General features: G+C 43.0%; 1 protein-coding gene across 1 annotated transcript in view; it reads left to right on the top strand.

Moving 5' to 3' along the window:
• The window catches only part of LOC140203949 (potassium channel subfamily K member 6-like), a 39,189-nt gene extending 33,831 nt beyond the window's left edge, over positions 1-5,358 (top strand). Inside the window, exon 4 of the transcript XR_011887459.1 lies at positions 3,524-5,358. The gene's annotated coding sequence lies outside the window, so the exon portion shown is untranslated. The remainder of the gene's footprint in view (positions 1-3,523) is intronic.
• Positions 5,359-12,926: the final 7,568 nt, after the last annotated feature.

Genomic DNA, 12,926 nt, shown 5'->3' on the forward strand with positions numbered 1-12,926 from the left:
CCAATAACTTACCTACTACTGACGTTAAACTCACCAGCCTATAATTTCCCGGATTACTTTTCGATCCTTTTTTAAACAACGGAACAACATGAGCCACTCTACAATCCTCCGGCACTTCACCCGTAGACAGCGACATTTTAAATATTTTTGCCAGAGCCCCCGCAATTTCAACACTAGTCTCCTTCAAGGTCCGAGGGAACACTCTGTCAGGTCCCGGGGATTTATCCACTTTAATTTTCCTCAAGACAGCAAGCACCTCCTCATCTCCAATCTGTACAGTTTCCATAGTCTCACTACTTGATTCCCTCAATTCCATAGATTTCATGCCAGCTTCCTTAGTAAATACAGACGCAAAAAACTTATTTAAGATCTCCCCCATTTCCTTTGGTTCCGCACAAAGCCGACCACTCTGATCTTCAAGAGGACCAATTTTGTCCCTTACAATCCTTTTGCTCTTAATATACTTGCAAAAGCTCTTTGGATTATCCTTCACTTTGACTGCCAAGGCAACCTCATGTCTTCTTTTCGCCCTCCTGATTTCTTTCTTAAGTATTTTCTTGCACTTCTTATACTCCTCAAGCACCTGATTTACCCCCTGTTTCCTATACATTTCATACAACTCCCTCTTCTTCTTTATCAGAGTTGCAATATCCCTTGAGAACCAAGGTTCCTTATTCCTATTCAATTTGCCTTTAATCCTGACAGGAACATACAAACTCTGCACTCTCAAAATTTCCCCTTTGAAGGCTTCCCACCTACCAATCACATCTTTGCCAGATAACAACCCGTCCCAATCTACGCTTTTTAGATCCTTTCTCATTTCTTCAAATTTGGCCTTCTTCCAGTTCAGAACCTCAACCCTAGGACCAGATCTATCCTTGTCCATGATCAAATTGAAACTAATGGTGTTATGATCACTGGAACCAAAGTGCTCCCCTACACAGTCTTCTGTCACTTCCCCTAATTCGTTTCCTAACAGGAGATCCAATATTGCATCCCCTCTAGTTGGTCCCTCTATATACTGATTTAGACAACTTTTCTGAACACATTTTACAAACTCTAAACCATCTAGACCCCTAACAGTATGGGAGTCCCAATCAATGTATGGAAAATTAAAATCCCCTACCACCACAACTTTATGTTTCCTGCAGTTGCCTGCTATCTCTCTGCAGATTTGCTCTTCCAAGTCTCGTTGACTATTGGGTGGTCTGTAATACAATCCCACTAATGTGGCCATACCTTTCCTGTTTTGTTCCTGTGTTGGCGCAACATGCAACAATAACAACATTCCACAATTATAAGAAGTAAAATTAGATGTTACAGTGTGGAAATGGAATAAAATGTATGTTTTTACAATGTAAACTGCATTGTAAATGTGGTTTTAAGTGTTTGCAGTGCAGTGACTGGGGTAATAGATAGAGAGGGTGGCTAACTAGAATGTTTGATCACATTATCTGCCTGGGGGAAGGAACTTTTAGGATGGCATGAAGTTTTATTTTAATAGACCTACAGCGCTTTTGAAAAGGGAGCTCTTTGGAAAGACAGATTGCAGGGCAGTGATGCTCAATAGTCCAGGTGTGATTTAACCAAGGCATTATGTAATTATGATAATATGGTGTTATCGTTTTATATAAAGCCTCCTGGAATAAATACGAACCTTATCCTTTTACATCTGTTTGTTAGCCTTGAATGACAAATGTGTCGGCACACCTATAAGCAACAACATTTCCGAAACTTACACATTATTCAACATTTCTATTCTGTTTCTGAAAAATGTTAAACCACACTCTCTTTTGTGTGCAATGCTTCATGCACACTCTCTCAGCTACCTCTTATCCTCTCAAAGCCTCTCAGCATTTCTTCATCATTCACATACCGCTTAGTTTCATGACATCAGCGAATTTTAGAATATTGTTTCTGTTATCCCTGGTCAAATCATTGATTTGAATGGATGGGACTAGTAGGGAAGAGTCTGGAGTTATGGCATTGATTGTGTTTGGATTCAACTGTTAGGGATGATTCTGGAATTGTGACGTTATGGATAGCACAGTTATGAATGGACTAAAATGAGAATCAGCCTTTAGAAAATAGGACTTGTACAATTTAACTTCCAACTATGACTAACGAAATTGGGTGTGAGGCATTCTGATTCTGTCCCAATGAAAATACATAGGGGAAGACATTGATGAATGTTCCTGCTATTCGCACATTGCTAAAGATAAGAGATCTCTACAGATGCTGGAAAGTAGTAACACACACAAAAAGGTGGAGGGATTCAGCAGAGCCGGCAGCATCAACAGCAAGGAATCAAGGGCCAATGTTTCAGGCTGAGACCCTTTATCATGACCCCATTTTCACCTGTACATCCAAATATCGAAACATACAGTGAAATGTGTCATTTGCATCGAATCAGTGAGGATTGTGCTGGTGGCAGTCTGTAAGTGTCACCATGCTTCTGGCTCCAGCATAGCATGCCCACCATCCCCTAACCCTAACTGTATGTCTTTGGAATGTGTGAGGAAGCCATGCAGTCACGGGGAGAATGTTGTGTATTTCATATTTCAGTAATATTTGAGTAACATTGTAAATCTATTGTTTGATTAAGCATTCTTTGTTTAAATAATCAGTTATGGTTATATGTATGAAGTACATCAATGGCATATGTCATCACACCACCATATCATATGTACACATCTTGTTTAAAGTGAAAAATAATGAAGTACATGTATTTATCGCCTGGCTCCCTTACTTTCCTTTCAAATCACTTTTATGTTTTGGAGTTACAAAGCTACAAAGGTGATAGGAATGAGTTGCAGCCACATCCACAACAGTGGCAGTGGTGCTCACTGGTGTATCCCTGGCACTACGGCCACAGTTCAGCGGTGATCACTGGTGTATCCCTGGCACTACGGCCACAGTCCAGCGGTGATCACTGGTGTACCCCTGGCACTACGGCCACAGTTCAGCGGTGATCACTGGTGTATCCCTGGCACTACGGCCACAGTCCAGCGGTGATCACTGGTGTATCCCTGGCACTACGGCCACAGTCCAGCGGTGATCACTGGTGTATCCCTGGCACTACGGCCACAGTCCAGCGGTGATCACTGGTGTATCCCTGGCACTACGGCCACAGTCCAGCGGTGATCACTGGTGTATCCCTGGCACTACGGCCACAGTCCAGCGGTGATCACTGGTGTATCCCTGGCACTACGGCCACAGTCCAGCGGTGATCACTGGTGTATCCCTGGCACTACGGCCACAGTTCAGGACAGATCTGTTTCATCGCTTAACTTGGTTAGTTGTTTATTTATGGAACTATCCTTCAACATATAAGGTGATGTATTGGGTACCTGCAGTTTGCACTCCGAGATTTCAAAACCACCCCCAGTATTGAATATTCAAAGGGCTTCTGCTAGTTGGGATGTGCTACCATTGTAAATTTGTAATTATGCTAATTTCAAAGTTCAAATTTATTATCAAAGTATGTACATCATATACAACCTTCAGATTCATCTTCTTGCAGGCACTCACAAAACAAACACAGCAGAATTTACTGAAGAAACGTACGAGATCGCCAGTTATATACAGTTTTCAAAAGAGGACAAATCACACAAAAAGTAAACGAAAACGCGCAGACCGTGAGCTGCAGAGTCCACAGCTGCAGCACCCATTCAGTGTTGAGGCGAATGAAGCCAGTTGGGTCGAGGAGCCTGAGGCCTGTGGGGCAACAACTGCTCCTGAACATGGCGGCTCGGGCCCAGGACTCCTGCACCCCTCCCCTCCTCATGGTAGTATCTAGAAAAGAAGGAGACTCTGTTCTCTTTCATTATGATTTTAATTGTCATGTATTTAGTGTTTGAGTAATCTTGTATATATATTGGTTGATTCAGCATCTTGTTCATTTAAATAATTAATTATGATTATAATCATGAGTTGCAGACGTCATCACGCCACCATGTGATGCATGGTCACCTCGCTTGAAGTAAACCCAAAGTTAGACCTGTGTTCCTGGACTCCTGTTTCTTCCCTTGAATTAGTTGAATGTTTTGAAGTACAAACCATAACATTGCCAATGAGGTATTTCTAAATCGAATCTGCGAGGGCTATTGACCTGTTGAAGCACAGCGAGACATTTGAACTCAAAAAAACGCAGCAAAAGCAACACTGAGTGAAAAGCACAGCCCAGCACATGCAGAGACAGTCGAGTTTACAAAAAACAACTCAGCACATGTTCTTTGGAAGGGAAGACAGGATTGAATTTTTTTTGAGTCAGAAAATGGAAGAATGCATAGGTTCATAAAGGGTGTGAGTACCAGGTGATAATAATCATTAACAATAAAGCAGAGATGGCTGGCTAATCAGAAAAATTGACACACAAGATAACTGGAGTATGTATGCTGAGCTAATTCAACACTGTTTTGAAGCAAATGAAGTAGCCAATGAAAAATGAATACCAATTTTGCTGAGTTCATTGGGTTTAAAGGCATACAGTTTGCTTCAAAGTTTGACTGCTCCAACCAAACCAGCAGAAATAAGCTTTCCTGATATTGGCAAAGTAATGCAGGCTCATTCCACCGAGATGCAGCACTGAGCGTCATAGGAAGTCATTCCTGCCTGTGGCCATCAAACTTCACAACTCCTCCCTTGGAGGGTCAGACATCCTGAGCCAATAGGCTGGTCCTGGACTTATTTCATAATTTACTGGCATAATTTACATATTACTATTTAACTATGTATGGTTCTATTACTATTTATTATTTATGGAGCAACTGTAACGAAAACCAATTTCCCCCGGGATCAATAAAGTATGACTATGACTATGACTTTAGAACTAAAGCCAGTGTTGATTCCAGAATTCTTTAGCTTTCATTAGTAGAATCAAAAGGAAGATAAGTGCATTTCCACATATGTGACTGACTTGAAGAGATTGTCTGAGCATTATCAGTTTAGTAATGGGCTTAATGATGCACTGAGTTTTGTTTGTGGAATCTTATAAGAAAGCATTCGAAAATGGCTCCTAACAAAAGAACAACTCACATTTGAAAGAGTAGTTGAAATGGCTGTTTCAATGGAAACCACAGACAAAGACGCAATTGAATTGCAGTCGGGAATGAAAGTGAGTGTGAACAAAATGGCAGCATCCAAACAGAAACCAGCCAGTCTGAACAAATTGTGTTACTGGTGTGGCAGGGGCTCACATACAATACACCAAACAAATGCAGATCTGAAGGTGAAACTTACAGAAAATGCCACAAAGTAGGACACATAGAAGAGCATGGTGGACAGATTAAAATAAATGGACTGCTCAGGGAAGAGAAAAAGCTAAAATGTCAAATTGCAGTTTTAAAAAGGGCACTAATCTGCATGCCGTTGAAAAGAAATCTGATAATGATGAGGATGGCACTGGGTTGTGTAGCCTTGAGACTCATATTGTGAAAACTAACAATAGACAAGCAACATGGCTTACACCAGAAATGGATGGGAAGTTATTTAAAATGGAACTGGATACTGGTTCAGCCGTTTCAGTCATTCCACAAAATGAGTTTAAGTGGCATTTCAAAGATAGTAAACCGAAGCCTGCAGATTTCCAGCTAAGAACGTATACTGGAGAAAAGATAACTCATGTGGGAATGACATTTGTAACAGTGAAATATAGCAACCAACAAGTCACATTGAGCTAGAATGTGGTAAAATGAGAGGACCAGTGTTGTAGGATCATGATTGGCTGAGACAACTACAATTTGATTGGAGATCCATCCACCTGCTGAAGTGCCTCGGTCCGAAACATTGACTGTACTCTTTTCCATAGATGCTGCCTGGCCCCCTGAGTTCCTCCAGCATTTTGTGTGTGTTGCTTGAGAAACGTGTCTTGTTTGAGAAACGAGTCTTGTTCCAAGCTGGGGGAGAGCTCAAGGAGCTTTAGGAAAGTGGCAAGTCTTTGACTTTGGTGAGTACAAAGAACCAGAATCTACTCTGTGTGCATTAAAGTTATTGCACGAACTTCAAATGGGAGACAAAAATCTGCTTGTAAAAGTAGATACAAAGACCAAAGCCCAGCTGGAAGAATGGAAGGTCAAAAAGAAAGGAGTCAATGGAGATACAAAAACAGAGGATTCATCAGATCATGTGGAATCCAAGGAGGAGAGATTAGATTGTGAAGGGAGCAATAGAGGGATTAATAAGAGAATACTCCAGTGAATTAAATGCACCTTCACACGTTCAAGATGCACAAAGCAGAAGAAGAAAAACGAAGGAGAAACAAGGTATCCAGAGCTGTGAGAACCACTTTCAGAATCACCACCATGGCAGGCCCAGCCCTGATACTGAGATTGTCGCACAGCCTTGTTTCACCTGCCAAGCAGAGTGATCCCCCTTGTCAGGAAAGATGCTATCCCACGAGAGCAGGAAATCCTCCACACCAATTAAATCTTTAGGCCTGAATGGGACAATTTAAAATCTACTAGGCTGTGGATGTCTGTATATAATAGTTGTATTATATAATATACTGTGTATAGAATTGAGATGTGTTCTGTATTGAATTGGTTTAAGCAGGATGTATTTAATATGTAAGTGATGTTTGAGTAATCTTGCATATACAGTATATTGATTGATTGAGTGTCCTTGTTCATTTAAATAACTCATTAAGATTTGTATGTAAAATAAGTGAATCCCATAAGTCACCACACATGATATATATGTGCCTCGCTTAAAGTTAACCCAAAGTTAGACTAACATCTCAGACTCCTGAGCCTTCCTTTGAACTAGTTTAATGATTTGAAGTGACAAAGCACAGCATTAATCTTATTCAGTGCTTCAGTTGACACAGAGAAATGGAGCCGACCATGGGTTTGTCATGGCTATCAGCCCTCGATGCAACATCCACCCCTAGTGATGGCCACTCCAGCCATACCTGCACTCTTGTGAGTCTAGTTTGCTGAATTCCCCAGCAAACTGCAAAAGCACCAAATCATTTAGTCGGTTCAAAAGTACCACCCTTAAAAGAGGAATGACAGGCCGCAGACTACGGCAATCACAGTTCAGAAGAAGTAAATCTGCTGGAGTATCTAGTAGTTTTGGGAGCTATCTGCAACCCATCATCATTGGTCACCGGCAAAATCTTGCCACCCGACCATATTAAAAATGTTAAAGTTAAGTTGGTGATTATAGTGATTGAACCTTCAGGAATCATTTATGGTTATCTTTGTGTTGAAGAAGTTTCAAACATTGTGTCAGGAGAGTGAGATTCTCTAAGACTCTCTCTCTCTTTTGGATTTTTGCTGTGTGAGTAAAGACTTTTTTATTTCCCAGATACAGCTTCCATGTTGCTCAGTTTTAGCCAGTTACAGTGGGGACCCAAGCACAAATCCCAGCAGAACCCCACTACTCAAATCCCACCAACAAAACCCATTTATTCCTTCTCTTTGTTTTCTGTTAACAGCTCCCAATCCATGCCTGATATTATTCCCAATTCAAAGTTCAAAGTACATTCAGTATCTGAGTATGGATGCAGTATACAACTCTGGAATTCATCTTTCCCACAGACAGTCACAAAATAAAGGCAAACGGGGAAACCCATCCAAAGTAAAACATCAAACCCAACTGTGCCCCCCGTGCCAAAAAAATCTGCGCAAACAGCAGCAAAAACACAGATTATAAAAGACAAAATCAAAAGACTTTCGTGCAGCACAGTTCAGCTCAGCGGTCCCCGATTCAAAAATCTCCCAGAATTAGTAACAAAAAAGTGCAACCAGAAGTAGAACACGTCATGAACCTCAGTTAGAGTCCAAATCTGCAATCCACGTCGAACGAACCTCTCTCCAGCACCAACCACCGACAGCATCAAGGGAGAAAGAGCTCACTCGAAAGCGAGGACCTTCCCTTGAGGTCAGCAAGCGAGAGCATCTCCCTCAGGCACCCTCCTCTGGCAGCAACAAGCAAGAGGCTAGTAGACGGTGCTGAACACTCACTCACCCTCTGCACCCACCGCGATGAGTTCGATCTTCCTCGGCACTTCAGTGGGCGAGAGATGGAGTCGATCATGGTCTCAGAGACTGCAAAGCTCCAGATACCCCAGTCAGCCTGAATTCACACTGGCAGAATGTAGATCACAGGCTCTAGCAGTAGGAGAACCAGATCTGAAATAAAAGGAAGATGAACAAGAGGTGGTCAGCTGCCTATGGGAAAGATGTAAATAAAGCAGAAGAAGGGCCAAAAGGCCTGTTTCTGTGCTGTAGTTTCTATGGCTGAAAGGGTACAGAGAAAATTTACAAGGATGTTCCCAGATCTGGAGGACCTGAGTTATATGGAAAGTTTGAATAGGTCAGGACTTCATTCCATGGAATCTATGAAGACTGAAGGGGTATTTGCAAGAGTGTTCAGAATTATGAGGGGTAGAGATAGGGTAAATGCAAGCACACACACACTCACACTCACACTCACATAGACAGACACTCACACACTCACACTCACACAGACACTCACACAGACAGTCACACACTCACACTCACACAGACACAGACACTCACACAGACACACACATTCACACTCACACAGACACACACACACACACTTACACTCACACTCACACAGACACATGCACACACACAGTCACAGGCACTCACACAGACACAAATACAGACACAGACACTCACACACACAGACACACACACTGACACACAGACACAGACACTCACACAGACACACACACTCACACACAGACACTCACACAGATACACACTCAAACACTCACACTCACACAGACGCACATATACTCACACACAGACACAGACACACAAAGACACACTCACACAGACACACACACTCACACACACACACAAAGACACACAGAGACACACACACTCACTCACACAAACACACACACACAGGCACTCACACAGACACACACTCACACAGACAGACACACACACAAAGACACACTCAGACAGACACACACTCACACTTACAAAGACATACACACACACACTCACACACATGCACATACACACAGACACACACACAGAAACACATGCACTCACACAGACACACACACAGAAACACATGCACTCACACAGACACACACACAGACACACACACACACACACACACAATCAGGGCAGATGCTCATTTGCGACAACTCTTAATGATCAAAAACAAATTGAGAAAAGTAACCGGGTTTCTCTTCATTTATATGGGAGACTATGCTTCTCAACTGGGGCAGGAAGCTGTTGCCAGCCGTTAAAAATGACACTGTGGTTAGAGCAAATGGTGTTTAAATGGTGTCAATTGCATATGTTTATGTTCAAAAAGCAGGGATTTTTGTCACTGATAACTGGTAAGAAATAAGCAGCTGGACAATTCAGAACTATTTTGCTTGCTGCCGTTACAAACATTCAGGCTTGGAGATGCCAGAAACAGCTGACTGAAAACAAAACAACTTCACTCCTTCAACAAGTCAGGAACTATGAAGAATTTGAGGGCACCAACTAACATGCTGAATGTCACCTTGGGTCTCCACTGGACCTGTGACTCCACCTGCAGTCCTGACCAAGGGTCTCGGCCCGAAATGTCGACTGTTGACTCCTTTCCACAGATGCTGCCTGGCCTGCTGAGTTCCTCCAGCATCTTGTGTGTGTCGTTTGTGGCTCCAAGCAGTTGTTTTGCATGTGATAGCCTCGACAGGCAGGCTAAGCGAGGTGAGAGTAGCTGGCGGGTCTCGTGCCCCGGTGGGATAGGGACATGCCTGCCCTAGCCTGTGAAGTAAGCTCCAGCACACTGGGGGGGATGAGATCTACAGTAGGACTCAGTGGCCAGGGAGGCGGCTCTGCAATACTTCGTGGAGAGTGAAGGGCATGACAAGGCATGGAAGATGTCATGGTATTTCACTGCGGCATTGGAAGACCCATTTGTGATGTCTGCTGGTCCCACTAGACCCAGGCGTCCAAGGTCCAGGGAGTGGAACTGCCCCAAGGCAACGGCTTTTCCACTTTAAAAACTCTCCCACACAGGCTTCCTGTCAAATTATATATATATATATATACTTTAAATTTAATAAGTTATGCAAAAAGAGAACAAAAAAGTGTGGTAGACTGTTCAGGAATCTGATGGCGGAGGGGAAGAAGCTACTGAGTGTGGGTCCCCAAGCTCCTGTACCTTCTTCTTAATGGTAGCAATGAGAAGAGGACACGTCCTGAGTGGCGGGGGTCCGTAATGACGGAGCTGCCCTGGGCGCTGAGGAGACCAGTGCCAGTGACGGAGCTGACTGAGTTCGCGACGTTCTGCAGCATTTTCCCAATCCTACCCACATACCAGACGGTGATACAGTGCTCTCCATGGTACCTGCCTCTGTGGAAATGTACCCCACTTGATCTGCTCATGCATTTAGCAGCAGATGGAATAGTGTAGGACGTACAGGACAGCCAGGCTGTATTTGGCACAGCTCTGCTGGTGGGTGCATACCTCCTCTTACATTGAGCAATGGGAATATAGCCTTGCACTGCATGGCGGGGGGGTGGTGGTGGGGGGGGAGGGCAGGGGATTTTACACTAGATGAGGGACGAAGGTATAACCCACACTCTTTTGGAATTTGTAATCTATTTTGAAAAGCATTTCACTGCTTTGGATGGCAGAGATATATTCTGCATTGGATTTGACATTGGGGTATATCTGCAAGATCAAAAGTTGGATTTATTGTCATATCCACAGCAGACATCGCACCCTGCAAAAACTCATTTCAGGGAGGTAGCACCCCCGCCCCCCCCCTCCGCAACCCCATATCACCCCTCTCCCAATGGTCAACCTCCAAGGGTGTATGTAATATTTTGTTTAGTGATTTTGTCTAATCTGTAAACCAAGTTGGGTATATGCGGAAAATATGACATTAAAATATGTACTTATATTATATTATCATGTTTACTGTATTACAACTTTAAGCAAGTCTACAGGGAGTTTGGCCTCATCACGTAGGACATCAATAGCGTAGCTCCTTGGCAGCCAGCCAGATAGTTTAAATAACGTTAGCTATGCTAATGAACGAATGACACTTGTTAAACCCACCTCATCATGTCTTTTACATTTTAACCCACCATGGGCAATAGAAAAGTCTCTGTTGCAAACAGTGCAGCGAGCAACACTGTCATTATTTTTGAGGTCGACTGTAAAGCCCGCCCACAGAAAAATGATAGGTCTACTTAGCAGGGGTCCCCAACATTTTTGCATCGCAGACTGGTTTAATATTGACAACATTCTTGCGGACCGGCCGACTGGGGGTGGGGTGTTAATCACAACCGGAATATAGGTGATAAGTCAATCGCATCATAACATTTTAAGTAATGTTTGTATATTAAACACACAGCACATATTTTTCCCATATGAACATGTAAAATCATTGCAACACACCAATATCGCTGAATCAGTGGGAGACCTGGGCTTGTTTCCCTGCAACAACACAGTTCTATCAAGGGGTGATGGGAGACAGTGATACTCGAACGGGGTTCCTTATGTCCAGTCTATTCCGCAATTTAGTTTTCATTGCAGAAAACTCCGCTTCACAGAGATATGTTGGAAATGGAAGCAACGTTTTCAGTGCTTTCGTAGCTATCTCAGGATATTTAGCCTTGACTTTGATCCAGAATGCTGGCAGAGATGTTATGTCAAACATACTTTTCAGCCCGCCGTCATTTGCAAGCTCGAGGAGCTGATCTTTTTCCTGCGTTGACATGGATGATTCACTGGGAACATTCACAAATGGGTCACGGACCCATTCCTTTGCATGACTTGGGTCACTGATGACCTTGCGTGCATTAAAATTCAACAGTGAGTGACAGGGAATGAGGAAAGGTGCAGCTGAATCACATCGTTTCATATCGCCAAATCATATTGTTTTCTCATGGCCCGGTGGTTGGGGACCACTCTTAGCACGAAGAGAGACCAATCAGGATGCTCGCTCTCCCTCTCAAAATAATCTATTTCTGGGATATTGTATATAATTTCCAGGCGTCAGGGAGCTGCCATCAATATGTGGGAGACTCCCGGAACTTCCGGGAGAGGTGGGATGTCTGCCATGGGTGCAACGGAGACAGCATTCAAAAAGAAAAAAATACATGAATCAACTCTTTGTAGTGCATTGTAGTTCATTATTGTGCAAAGGGGTCATAATGCCGGGATAGAGATTAGGGTTCAAGAACTCAATGGTTGAAGCTGTTCTTGAACCTGGTGGTGTGGGGTTTCAGCCTTCTGCAGCTCCTGATATTTGAATCTTGTACATCCAGGCATGATTGGGAAGATCATGTGTAGGACATAAGAAGCAGGAGCATGAGTCGGCCATCTGGCCCATGGAGCCTGCTCCTCCATTCAATAAGATCATGGCTGATCTGGCCATGGACTGATCTCCACCCACCTGCCTTCTCCCCATAACCCTTAAACCCCTACTATGCAAAAACTTTGGCTTAGATATATTTACTAAGGTAGCCTTCTCCATTTTTCTGAGGTAGTTTCTGTAAATAGTATATCTTGCATTCCATGGTGCTATGTGCACAGATATCTCGCATTGAAATGGACTGTGAGGATGCATTTTGCATTGTACGGTGCAGTGATGATATATTTTATATTGCACGGTGCAGTGATGATATATTTTATACTGTGTGGTGCAGTGATGATATATTTTATATTGCGCGGTGCAGTGATGATATATTTTATATTGCGCGGTGCGGAGATGATATATTTTATACTGTGTGGTGCAGTGATGATATATTTTATATTGCACGGTGCAGTGATGATATATTTTATATTGCACGGTGCGGAGATGATATATTTTATATTGCACGGTGCAGTGATGATATATTTTACATTGCGAGGTGCAGTGATGATATATTTTATACTGCGTGGTGCAGTGATGATATATTTTATACTGTGTGGTGCAGTGATGATAT

The sequence above is a fragment of the Mobula birostris genome, chromosome 10 (assembly GCF_030028105.1).
Source record: "Mobula birostris isolate sMobBir1 chromosome 10, sMobBir1.hap1, whole genome shotgun sequence".
NCBI lineage: Eukaryota > Metazoa > Chordata > Chondrichthyes > Myliobatiformes > Myliobatidae > Mobula > Mobula birostris.